Consider the following 13,163-nt stretch of genomic DNA (forward strand, 5'->3'; position numbering starts at 1 on the left):
CCTTTTTTCTGTGCATTCACAGCCAAAACAGTTTTTATCACAAATGCCAGTTTGGGGGGGGGGGGGGACGAGAAAGAGAGGGAGGGAGAGAGAGAGAGAGAGAGAGAGAGAACTTCTGTAGATGCTCACAATTGAACTTTTTATACCACTGTAAGAGGGGGCATTATGTACTCGGGGTGAGGTTTGGAGGGGGTATGGTGGTTTTGGAGGGCCAGCTTTACATGCACAATCATACATACGAACAGCACAGTTACCATCAGTGAAGATTTACTGACATTTGGAGGGATGAAAGGTAAAGAAGAGCAGATTTGTACCATGTTCTCTCTACCAAGCTTGATGCACTCTCTACCTAGCTGCAATCAAGCTAGGAAGAGAGTAAATGGTACAAATCTACTCTTCTTTCACCTTTCATCCCTCCAAATCATATTAAATCTTCACTGATGGCAACTGTGCTGTTTGTACGTATGACTGTGCACGTAAAATTTCCCCACCCCACCCTAAAAGCCTCTCTCTCTCTCTTTAGCCAACAGTCCAAATCGTGCGATGTGAAAATAGCATGTGGTGTGATAAATGTATCTTGTGATGCAATATCAGGAAAATTATCCTAACCACACCTCTTTTTTTTTTATCACAGGCACTATTTTTGTTTCATTTATAACGAAATGATGAATCTAGGTCCAAGTTAGTAGGAAGGAAAGAATAGTCTCAAATTGTTAATCTTAACAGGAAGAGCTCCCCTATGAGGAAAGACTAAAGAGGTTAGGACTTTTCAGCTTGGAGAAGAGACGGCTGAGGGGGGATATGATAGAGGTGTTTAAAATCATGAGAGGTCCAGAATGGGTAGATGTGAATCGGTTATTTACTCTTTCGGATAGTAGAAAGACTAGGGGGCACTCCATGAAGTTAGCATGGGGCACATTTAAAACTAATCGGAGAAAGTTCTTTTTTACTCAACGCACAATTAAACTCTGGAATTTGTTGCCAGAGGATGTGGTTAGTGCAGTTAGTATAGCTGTGTTTAAAAAAGGATTGGATAAGTTCTTGGAGGAGAAGTCCATTACCTGCTATTAAGTTGACTTAGAAAATAGCTACTGCTATTACTAGCAATAGAAACATGGAATAGACTTAGTTTTTGGGTACTTGCCAGGTTCTTATGGCCTGGATTGGCCACTGTTGGAAACAGGATGCTGGGCTTGATGGACCGTTGGTCTGACCCAGTATGGCATTTTCTTATGTTCTTATGAAGAAGTAGTAGTTATAACTGGTTTTGAGACTGGGCAAACCTTTCCATCTCAGTTCTTTTTCCCTAATAGTGTTTTATACAGGAGAGGGAATGTGACCTCTATTTCTGTCCCTTCCTGCTTCCCCAGCTCCTCCGTAGGCTTTGCTTGTCTGGACTTGCTTTCTTGAGTCACTTCCTCTATTGGTACCTATATGACAGCTTCCCCCTGCTGCTGTTGCTGCTGCTTAAATATTTCTGACTCCCTTTCTTTATGCAGAAATTTCAGCTGTGCTGGCTTCATAGGCTCTTTTTTTTTCTTTTCTAACTCCCTGTTTCATGCCCCTCAAGAATGTAGCTGATATGCCATCCATCTTGGTCTCAAATGCCAGACCAATTGTAATGCTGCCGCCAGCTCTGGAACTTATGAATCAGCTCTCCTCCAGTGTTCCCTCTAAGCTTTTGGGCGATGCTTGCAGATGCGCCTTACTATTGGTGGGCATTTTTGCAAGTGAGTGGTGGCAGGAAGATGGGCATCCCCCATGAGCTGTTTCTGCCACCATTTACTGCTGCTGTAAGCCCACCACCTGGGACCCAAACACTCTTTTTCTCCTCCATTCTCTCCATTGTTTTCTTCTCAGTTCCCAGGTCTTTCTGTTGCGCTGGAGGTGGACCCTTGGCCTGGTGCAGGATTGGTACGGCCCTCTGGTCAGACCCAGAGAGCGCCTGCCACCAGGAGGCAGAGCACACTAGGAGACAGAGGCTAACTGGAGCTTTGCCATTAGCAATCCGGGGTTTCTGTAGGTTGAGCCCTTGGGTACCCGGACCGCCTGGACTTAGGTGGGCCTCAGAGGGTCTCCTGGAGAGGTAGAGGAGAGGTGTGCCCACCACTAGCAAAGGTGCGCGACTGATGAGGAATAGATGGACTAGACCTGAACCTGGATCCCTGGAGACCTCCGGAAGGGAACAGGAAGTGAAGGCCCTCCGGGCGAGATAGGCAGCGCCTATGGGTCTAGTGGGAGGTAGGCTGCTGATAGCGTCCGAGCAGGCTGGTCTGGTTGTTTCAGGAGCAAATAGAGTAGCCGAGTATAGCGTAAGGGTCACTCTTGGACTGATAAGGGTTATCAGTCCAAGAGTGTTCAGCCAAAGCAAGGGTCATTTCCGAAATCAGTCCGTATGTGATCAATAGGCAGGCAGTGGTTGGTTCCAGGCAGTGGTCAAACATCGGTCAGACAAGCAGAGGCCAGTACTGTGAATCATTCCAAGGCGGTACGACAGAGGAGGAACGAGGAGCAGGAATCAGGAGAGATGCTGGAACACAAGGAGGACCCCGGGAACACAGGAACGCAGGAGAACTGGAACAGGACAGGAACACGACAGGAATGCAGGAACACTGGAACAAGACTATGTCAGGCACAGGAACAAGGAACAGCAAACTAGAAAAACCGAGGTGTCAACCCGATTGCCAAGGCGAGGTTCTGGGGATGGGGCCTCGCCTTTTATGCAGGAACTATGTGAGGTCATCATCAGGTGCTGCAGCCCGGGTTCCCATGCTGGGCCCTTTAAAGGCAGGCGCGGTCTGGGCGTGCACGCCTATGGGCGGGACCAACACTGTGGAAGACGCCGTGCCTCAGCTTGAGGAGCGCTGAGAGCCGGAAGGCCCCGATGGGCCCGTAGATGCCTGGGAGCACCGCGGACAGTGGGAACTGGCTGCGGCTGCCAGGAACGAGGAGCCAGAGCTGGTGGAAGGGAGCGCGAGGTGAACAGGCCCGGTCGCGGCACCAACGCAGCCGGGATGCGCAACACTTTCCTCTTCATTACTATCACTTCTCACTCCTCCCTGATTTTCTCATCCTCTTTCAGCTCTCACTATCCTTTCAATCCACTCTCCTCCTCTTCTTTTCATTTGTTGCCCATCTCTTCCATCTCCTTCTGCAATTTTTTCATATAGTTTGGCTGCTATGTTAGTCCATCTTATAAATATACACATTTTTATATATATATATATGTATATATATTGAACCTTCTTTATTTTTCCATCTCTGCATCACCTCTCATCAATATTATGCCTCCATTTCCATTCTTATCCCTTGTCACCAACTGCTCTCCATTTCTCTCTTCCCAAGCATTTGCCCTCCTGCCTCCTTTCTCCCTCCCCAACATTCATCCTCCATCTTCCTGCCTCCTCCAAAGCATCCACTCTCTTGCCTCTTCCCCACTTCCCCTTTCTCTTCTCCCCTTCCTCCAGCAAGTGTGCCCCTGTCTCTTCTACCTGTTCCCTAGCATTTTCCTTGGCCCTTCTTTCTGTTCTCGCAGTATCTTCCCTCTCCCTCCCCCCACTTCTGCATCTACTAACTGCTTCTCCCCTTCTGTGCCAGTATCACGAGCATGTTGAAAACTTGAGGGCCTGCACCTCCTATGTGCTGATCTCATGCATCATAAGATCAGCATACCGTCGGGGAGTGTTCTGAAGATGACAGAGTGGCTGCAGTACAAGCTCCAGCTGCTGCTCCCATTTTCCCACTGAGTTGTGCATTGTTGAAGGTGTGACATGCATGGCCCATGACAGGAACACTGTGCGGCTGTGCATGTGTGCACCGTAGAGAGAGCACTGCCCCCCTCCTCCACCCCCTTGTTAATTGTTTGCACTGAGTCTTGTTTACTAGGGTTTTGCGATGTGTCCAGGTCATCAGGAACTGGCTAATAGAGATGTGAATTGGAACCGGAATCGGTTCGGTTCTGGTTCCGATTCAAATTTTATAATTTTTATCGTCCGGCCCGATTGGTTTTTTGTTTATCGGCTGCGCCCGATCCGATAAACAAAAAACCCACCCTGACCCTTTAAAACTGACTCCTTAGCCTCCCCCACCCTCCCGACCCCCCCAAAAACATTTTAAAATTACCTGGTGGTCCAGTGGGGGCGCCAGGAGCGATCTCCCACTCTCGGGCCGTCGGCTGCACTAATAAAAATGGTGCCAATGGCCCTTTGCCCTTACCATGTGACAGGGTATCCGTGCCATTGGCCGACCCCTGTCACATGGTAGGAGCACTGGATGGCCGGCGCCATCTTTAAAAATGGCTAAGGGGTCAGTTTTAAAGGGTCGGGGTGGGGTTTTTTTTATCGGGCCATCGGCGCCATTTTTATTAGTGGCAGCCGACGGCCCGAGAGTGGGCGATCTGTCCCGGGGTTTTCACTAGACCACCAGGTGATTTTAAAATGTTTTGGGGGGGTTTGGGAGGGTGGGGGAAGGTAAGGGATTAGTTTTAAAGGGTCAGGGTGGGTTTAGGGGTTGTTTTGATGTGCCGGTTTTCCTGCCCCCCCCCCCCCCCCCCCCCCACCAAATAACTCCCGTTAGTGGACACAAACCCGATTAATGATTTTTCATGATAAATCCGGGGAATTTCTATTGTATCGCACTCTTTAATGATTTTTGACGATTTAAAAAATATCGGACGATATTTTAAATCGTCAAAAAATGATTCACATCCCTACTGGCTAAGTCTGCTGTGGTTTTACCTCTATTGCATTCATAACTATAACAGTATCATTGCAGGTAGGATTGGCACAGCTGGAACTATTGGAGAAACCTACAGTTCAGTATGATAGAGAGGGACCATCAAATTGATTAATAACAATATGTATCAGGAATCCCAAAGGCAGCAGTAATTTGCCTTTTCTAAAAGTTTCTAATGGTTGGGAAGAAAAACCTGATCTGAAATATCTTGGCATTGATTAAGCCAATTTTTTTCAGTTTACATGACCTTTGTTTCCTTTATGTTTTGAAGATGCAATAGACACATGAGAGTATACATGGCAGAAAGAGATATGGAGGGTACTTGTTAAGGTAATATTTTTGTTTAAGCAGAAACTCTTGAACTGTACCTGAGAACATAAGAACATGCCATACTGGGTCAGACCAAGGGTCCATCAAGCCCAGCATCCTGTTTCCAACAGTGGCCAATCCAGGCCATAAGAACCTGGCAAGTACCCAAAAACTAAGTTTATTCCATGTTACCGTTGCTAGTAATAGAAGTGGCTATTTTCTAAGTCAACTTAATTAATAGCAGATAATGGACTTCTCCTCCAAGAACTTATCCAATCCTTTTTTAAACCCAGCTACACTAACTGCACTAACCATATCCTCTGGCAACAAATTCCAGAGTTTAATTGTGCACTGAGCAAAAAAGAACTTCTTCGATTAGTTTTAAATGTGCCCCATGCTAACTTCATGGAGCTCAGATGAGGAAATTTTATAGTTCTTTCTATTAGGGATGTACATTCATTGGTAAATTTGTTTCATTTGTTTTGGAGGTATGTGCATATCTCATGAATGGAGAGTTGGTGTGCAAACCAGATGGTATGTGCGTATGTGGTGGCTGCTTACATATGGGCATGCCATCAGTTTTGCATGCCTTCTCTCCATTCATGAGATATGCACATACCTCCAAAACAAATGAAACAAATTTACCAATGAATTCTGTACCACCGAGGAATAAATGTATTTGGTACTTTATCAGATACAAGTGAAAACTGCAGTTTTGTATTAGAAGGAAAATAACATTTCAGCACAGAGTATGCTCTGCACACTGAGCACACAATACAACTCCACAATAAATAAACACACAAACATTTCACAAAAGATCTCACCTCTACATGAACATGATGAATAATGATGAAAAATAAAAACAGAGACTCACCAGAAATAATCTATAAGAAAATGGAATCTCATATAACCAAGGCAAAAAAAATGCCTATATTATAATGATTAGTTTGAATTGATGTGTGTAGGATAGAATATTTTATTTTTTTTTGCCCCTTATCTTGTAGACTGTTTCTTATTTGTTGTTCTTTTTCCACCACTGTTTTCATTTTAACTCATGGTGTGGTAGCTTCTCTTTCGGTGACCCACAGAATAAAGTGTCACAGGTTGTGGTGATTAGGTTCACATGTGCTACTAATCATGATAAATAAACAAGTTTGTTAGAAAGCACAACATGGTTGGATACATGATATCTTTATAAGGTTAACAGGTATTTATACATTCATGATTTTAGATTGTTAAGATCTCTTCCTCAAGCTAGCCTTATTTCTTGTGCTTTCCTGTTCTATATTTACATAAGACCTAATGCTATCATGCCTTTGATATTGGTCTCCCTCAAACTTGGCTTTTTTTTTATTTTTAATAAGTTTCATGGCAAAAAAGGATTATTTTTTGGGAGGTGGATAGTGACTGGTACCACTGATGTGTTATTAGCCTTGTTCTGTGGGCAGAGTGCATGAATGGATGCTTTAGAGATTGTTGCATTGAAGTGTAAAGGAATTGATCCATATATTTGTTATAGTCCTCAATGTTTATTTTATTGACTATTTAGGCTATTGTTTTTTAGTTTCATTATCATGAGTGTATATTTTTATTTTGTTTATTGCACTTTTGGTAACAACTTGATTTTTTGGTATGAATATTGCATTTTTTTGTTTTTAAAATTTGATCAGTGCTTTCAGCAGGCTTTTCAAATTCAGGAAGGCAGCCTATAAATTAAATGCCATAAACATCAGGAATAGTGATGTGAAAAACACACCAAGAATACTCAAATCTTATTGCATAGGGAAAATGTTTAAAACAAAAAAATATATGCACAAACCCAAATCAAAAATACACATTTTTAACATTTTTTAATAGAAATTTGGGTCAACAAGTTCAATAAATATATTAGAAAAGAGGGATATTTGTCTTAGAAAAATATATATTTTATTCTTTGCATCCATAAAACAAATGGGAAAGGTTATATAACCAGAGGATGTACAAATCACATTACTGAAAAGGATGACAGTGTCCTTTTTCTCTCTTGACTCCCAGTTCCACCTTACAAGCCATCCATCCTGTGTTGCCGACCCTGATCTCCATGGCTTTGGCTATTGTTATCCACTTTTTTCCTCCACAGCACCATCAAGCAGTAGGCTCTCCCTGGCCCACATGATGCATGTGATTGACCACTGGTTCCAGAACCCTGGTTGCTGGGACTGCATTTCTCTGCCACAGCATCCTCTAGTGCCTGCTTACTTGGATTATGCAGACCCCTGTGTCCAAATAACCATTCAAAGCCCCTGGCTATTGTTGCTTCTTTGCAGCACAGTACCTCCACACATTACTGCTTGGAGTACTGCAAAGAAGGGTGGTCAAAGACAAGCAGTATAGAAAGATAGATGGACATGATGAGGACATAAGGCAGTATCTTGCAGAAGGCATTCCTAAAAATAAGAACATAAGAATTATCATAGTGGGTCAAACCAAAGCTCCAAGTCCGGGATTCTTTTTCAAAAAGTGGCCAAGAAAGGTCACAAGTACCTGGCAGAATCCCAACAGGTAGATAGATTTCCCAAGACCACCTTAATAATTGTTTAGGAGCTTTTCCTCCAGAAACTTGTCCAAACCTTTTTAAAATGCAGCTACACTAATAGCTTTCACCATATCCTCTGGGAATTAATTCCAGAGCTTAATTAATTATTGAATAAACCATTATTTTCTCTTAGTTTTAAATGTATCACCTAGTAACTTTATTGTATGTCCCCATTAGAGATGTGCTTCGGGATCAAATTTCATTTTGGGCTTTGTTTTGGGGGCCCCCACGGGAATTTCGTTTTTCCCGTGGTTCAGGCTTTTTTTGGGGGGGCGGCCCCAATTTTCACTAATTCTGCCACTTTAGTGTGCACTATTGGGGAGATAGCGCACACTAACGGGAGTGTCCGCGCATAAAGCGAAAATTAATTTTTTCTGAAATTTCGGAAAAAATGTAATCATTTTTTGGTTCTCCCAAACCATTCCAAATTAGGCAATTTCATTGAAATTTCATTGAAATTGCCTAATTCAGGAAAAATGATTGCATATCCCTAGTCCCCATAGTCTTTATACTCTTTGCAAGAGTAAACAACCAATTAATGTTTACTCGTTCCACTCCGCTCATTATTTTATAGACCTCTATCATATCTCCCATCAACCATCTCTACTTCAAGCTGTTGACACTATACGGTAGGGATGTGCAGAGCAAAATTTTATGTTCATATTTTTTATGTCCGAAAGGGGGTCCCACTTGCGGCCAATATGGACATAAAAAAAATCCAATGAGTTGGGTATATGTACATATGTGCAAAAAAAAAAATTAAACCCCCTCACCCTCCTTAATCCCCCCCCCAGACTTACCACAACTCCCTGGTGATCGAGCGAGGAGTGAGGACGTCATTTCTGCAATCCTTGGCGAGAAGCATGTGACGTCGGTGGCACGTCGAGTGACGCGGCGTCACGTGATTCCCGGCTCGTTCGCGCCGGACGGCTCGTTCGGCCCAAAAAGAACTTTTGGCCAGCTTGGGGGGGCCTCCTGACCCCCCCAAGCTGGCCAAAAGTTCTTTTTGGGCCGATCGAGCCGTCCGGCGCGAACGAGCCGGGAATCACGTGACGCCGGCGTCACTCGACGTGCCGCCGACGTCACATGCTTCTCGCCAAGGATTGCAGAAATGGCGTCCTCACTCCTCGCTCCATCACCAGGGAGTTGTGGTAAGTCGGGGGGGGGGGGGGATTAAGGAGGGTGAGGGGGTTTATATTTTTATTTTGGCTCAACAATCGCGATTTCCCACATATCGAACATATCTATGTTCGATATGTGGGAAATCCGATCGTTTATGTCGAATCAATTTTTTTAGTAAAAAAAAAATATGAGTTGCGTTTTACTAATGCGGTCAATCCGAATGCACATCCCCTACTATACGGTTAGTTCACTTTTTGGTGCACGTTACAGATAATGAATAATTGGATGGAGGGGGAGGGTTGATGATTATGCACACAGCGAGTTCACCCGATGGGGGTTTATGACTCTAATATATGAAACCTGTCCTCTTTCCATATCAAACATTTTTTCTTGTTAAAAAACGTTGGCTTTTGGAGTTTTGAGGACTCCGGAGCGATTGAAATAATTGCATAAAATGCACTACCCTTAGTGGTGAGATACATTGAGAATTGATTATATGAAAAAAAATAACGAAGAGGTGATTGGTGTTTGGATTAAGATTACATAGCAGTGAATGATGGCATAGACTTAATTGACATCTCAGAGACATGGTGGAAGAAGGATAGCCAATGAGAAAATGCTATACCACAGTACAAATTATATCGCAGTGACAGAGAGGAGCATCTGGGAGGAGGTATGCCGCATTATGTCTGGGATGGAATAGAGTCCAACAGGATAAACATCCTGCATGAGACTAAATGCACAATCGAATCTTTATGGGTAGAAATCCCTTGTGTGTTGGGGAAAATTATGGTGATAGGGGTATACTAGCGTCCACCTAGCCAAGACGGTGAGACGGACATTGAAATGCTAAGAGAAATTAGGGAAGCTAACCAAATTGGTAGTGCAGTAATAATGGGAGATTTCAAATACCTAACCGAAAGAGGTGCAAGAACACACTTAAACAATCCACCGGGTCAAATATAAGTGTTCTTTAATATAAAGTCTTTCATTCAGTGTAAACGGCAGCTCCACAAATCCTTGCAAATAATATTTAAATTGGTCCCCCGACACGGGTCCGTGTTTCGCTTTGTCGCTGCATCGGGAGGGGCCACAAATATAAATGTCAATCTACAACATAAAAGATAACATATGGTGGATTGATAAAAACAAAGAGGCTACATAATTTATAGCAAGCATCAAAACAGTACATACCTGTCAAACCTTTCCGGGAGCGCAAAGCGCCCCCAGTGGACTACACTTTTAAAGAGCAGAAAATGGCGCCAAAACTCCATGATATCGCGAGACTGTCTACCCAATCAGGACAAAGAGGAAATTAACTAAACAAATACCATTCTATTTCCCTATTCAGACCTTTAGGGGTAATCGTGTCCAAGGTGAAAATCCACCTTTGTTCTCGTCTTCCAAGCATCCCTGAGTAGTCTCCCCCTCTCGAATGTCGGGGAACCACCTCCAGGACCAGGAAAGCGAGCTCAGAGATGGCATGATCACATTGTGCCCAGTGGCTAACCAGAGGTTCATCTATTCATGAGAGACTGGATATTCGAACAATGTTCAATGATTCTGGTTTTAACCATGCGGGTCGTTTTGCCCACATATACCAACGGGCACGGGCATTGGACAGCATATATAACCCCTCTTGTAGTACAATCCGACTGTGCACGTAAAGGGTAAATTTGACCAGAGTTAGGATGAATATACTCAGACCTGACAGAGGTATGAGAGCACATAGAACAATGTCCACATGGACGGTGTCCCCTGGCCGTCCCAAAGGCAGTGTCAGAGCAAGAAAAAGATGCATGAACCAGCCGGTCCCGCAGATTTTTAGCCCGCCGAAAAGTGAAACGCAATGAGCCTTGCAAAAGATTAGAAAGTGCAAGTGCTTGCCAGTGTCTCCGAATGAGCAGTCGTACCTTATGACTGATGGTCGAGAAAGGTAATATACAATTATAACTCGCTTCATCTGGACGAGAGGGAGGCAAGAATAACCACTCATGATGAGAATATAAAGCTCGTTTAAAAGCCTTCTTCATCACCCGCGAAGGGTAACCTCTCTCCAAAAAGCAATTTGTCATATCGTATGATTTTTGTAAAAAATCTGCTCGAGATGAACAGAGACGCCGGAGCCGCAAAAATTGGCCCGTGGGGATATTATCTCTTAAAGGACGGGGATGAAAACTGGTGTATTTCGGTCCGTATCTTTCCTAAATAGAGTGGTATTAAATCTGCCCTCCTTGACTGATATTAAAACATCCAAAAAAGATATTTGAACCGGGTCAATGGAGAAGTTGAATTGAATATTAGTATCAACAGAATTTAACCAGTCTAGGAACAGATAAAATTGGATATCCGACCCCCCCCAAATTATAAAGACATCATCAATAAATCTTAGCCAAAGAATAATGTGAGTATTCCATTCTGATGGGTAAATCCAGACAGACTCAAAATGGTCCATATATAAACAGGCTAAACTGGGGGCCATAGTGGCCCCCATTGCTGTCCCTTTTACCTGTTGATAATACTGAGAATCAAAACGGAAATAATTTTTAGTTAAAGCTAGTTCTGAGAGTTGTAATAAGAAGGAAGTGGATATTCGATGAGGAGCTGGACGTTTGTTCAATACATTCTCAATAATCCGAAGAGCTTCTCCCTGCGGAATATTGGAATACAAAGAAACCACATCAAGTGTTACAAAAAAGAAGCAATCAGAGGGAACTGGTAAGTCATCCAAAATTGAAATAAAGTGAGATGAGGTCTTGAGGCAACTACAAGATTTGACCTTTTATATACCACTCTCATCAGACCCGACAGATGCTTTATTATTAGAAATTAAAGAATTGGTGCAAATGGCATTGGACAGTCATATGATCACTTCTAAAGAAGCTAAATTTTTGGTGAACAACTTTCCGGTCACACCGGTATTCTACATCCTCCCAAAAATACATAAAACATTGACCAATCCACCTGGCCGCCCCATTGTTGCTGGCATCGACTCTTTATTGGAGCCCCTGTCGAAGTTTGTGGACATTTTTTTAAAACCGTTTGTTCCACAAATTAGGTCATTTGTCCGTGATTCATCTCACTTTATTTCAATTTTGGATGACTTACCAGTTCCCTCTGATTGCTTCTTTTTTGTAACACTTGATGTGGTTTCTTTGTATTCCAATATTCCGCAGGAAGAAGCTCTTCGGATTATTGAGAATGTATTGAACAAACGTCCAGCTCCTCATCGAATATCCACTTCCTTCTTATTACAACTCTCAGAACTAGCTTTAACTAAAAATTATTTCCGTTTTGATTCTCAGTATTATCAACAGGTAAAAGGGACAGCAATGGGGGCCACTATGGCCCCCAGTTTAGCCTGTTTATATATGGACCATTTTGAGTCTGTCTGGATTTACCCATCAGAATGGAATACTCACATTATTCTTTGGCTAAGATTTATTGATGATGTCTTTATAATTTGGGGGGGGTCGGATATCCAATTTTATCTGTTCCTAGACTGGTTAAATTCTGTTGATACTAATATTCAATTCAACTTCTCCATTGACCCGGTTCAAATATCTTTTTTGGATGTTTTAATATCAGTCAAGGAGGGCAGATTTAATACCACTCTATTTAGGAAAGATACGGACCGAAATACCCTTCTGTCATACACCAGTTTTCATCCCCGTCCTTTAAGAGATAATATCCCCACGGGCCAATTTTTGCGGCTCCGGCGTCTCTGTTCATCTCGAGCAGATTTTTTACAAAAATCATACGATATGACAAATCGCTTTTTGGAGAGAGGTTACCCTTCGCGGGTGATAAAGAAGGCTTTTAAACGAGCTTTATATTCTCATCGTGAGTGGTTATTCTTGCCTCCCTCTCGTCCAGATGAAGCGAGTTATAATTGTATATTACCTTTCTCGACCATCAGTCATAAGGTACGACTGCTCATTCGGAGACACTGGCAAGCACTTGCACTTTCTAATCTTTTGCAAGGCTCATTGCGTTTCACTTTTCGGCGGGCTAAAAATCTGCGGGACCGGCTGGTTCATGCATCTTTTTCTTGCTCTGACACTGCCTTTGGGACGGCCAGGGGACACCGTCCATGTGGACACGATCTGGCCTGCCTTAGCTCCTCCCGACAAGATGGCCGCCTGCACGGGGAAAGCGTGCAATTGGCCGCTGAAGACGTGACGTCACGACATCACGTCTTGAGCGGCCAATTGCACGCTTTCCCCGTGCAGGCGGCCATCTTGTCGGGAGGAGCTAAGGCAGGCCAGATCGTGTTCCTGCTCATGGCTGGCTGCAAAAAAGTAAGTTTTTTGCCGGCGTCCGGGCTGGGGGAAAGCTTCGCCACTGTCATCTCTCTCCCCCCCTCCCGGAGCAAGGCTGCTTTTCGCGCCCTGCTCCGGGAGGGGGGGAGAAGAGATGACAG

Source organism: Rhinatrema bivittatum, chromosome 1 (genome assembly GCF_901001135.1).
Source record: "Rhinatrema bivittatum chromosome 1, aRhiBiv1.1, whole genome shotgun sequence".
In the NCBI taxonomy this organism is placed as follows: domain Eukaryota; kingdom Metazoa; phylum Chordata; class Amphibia; order Gymnophiona; family Rhinatrematidae; genus Rhinatrema; species Rhinatrema bivittatum.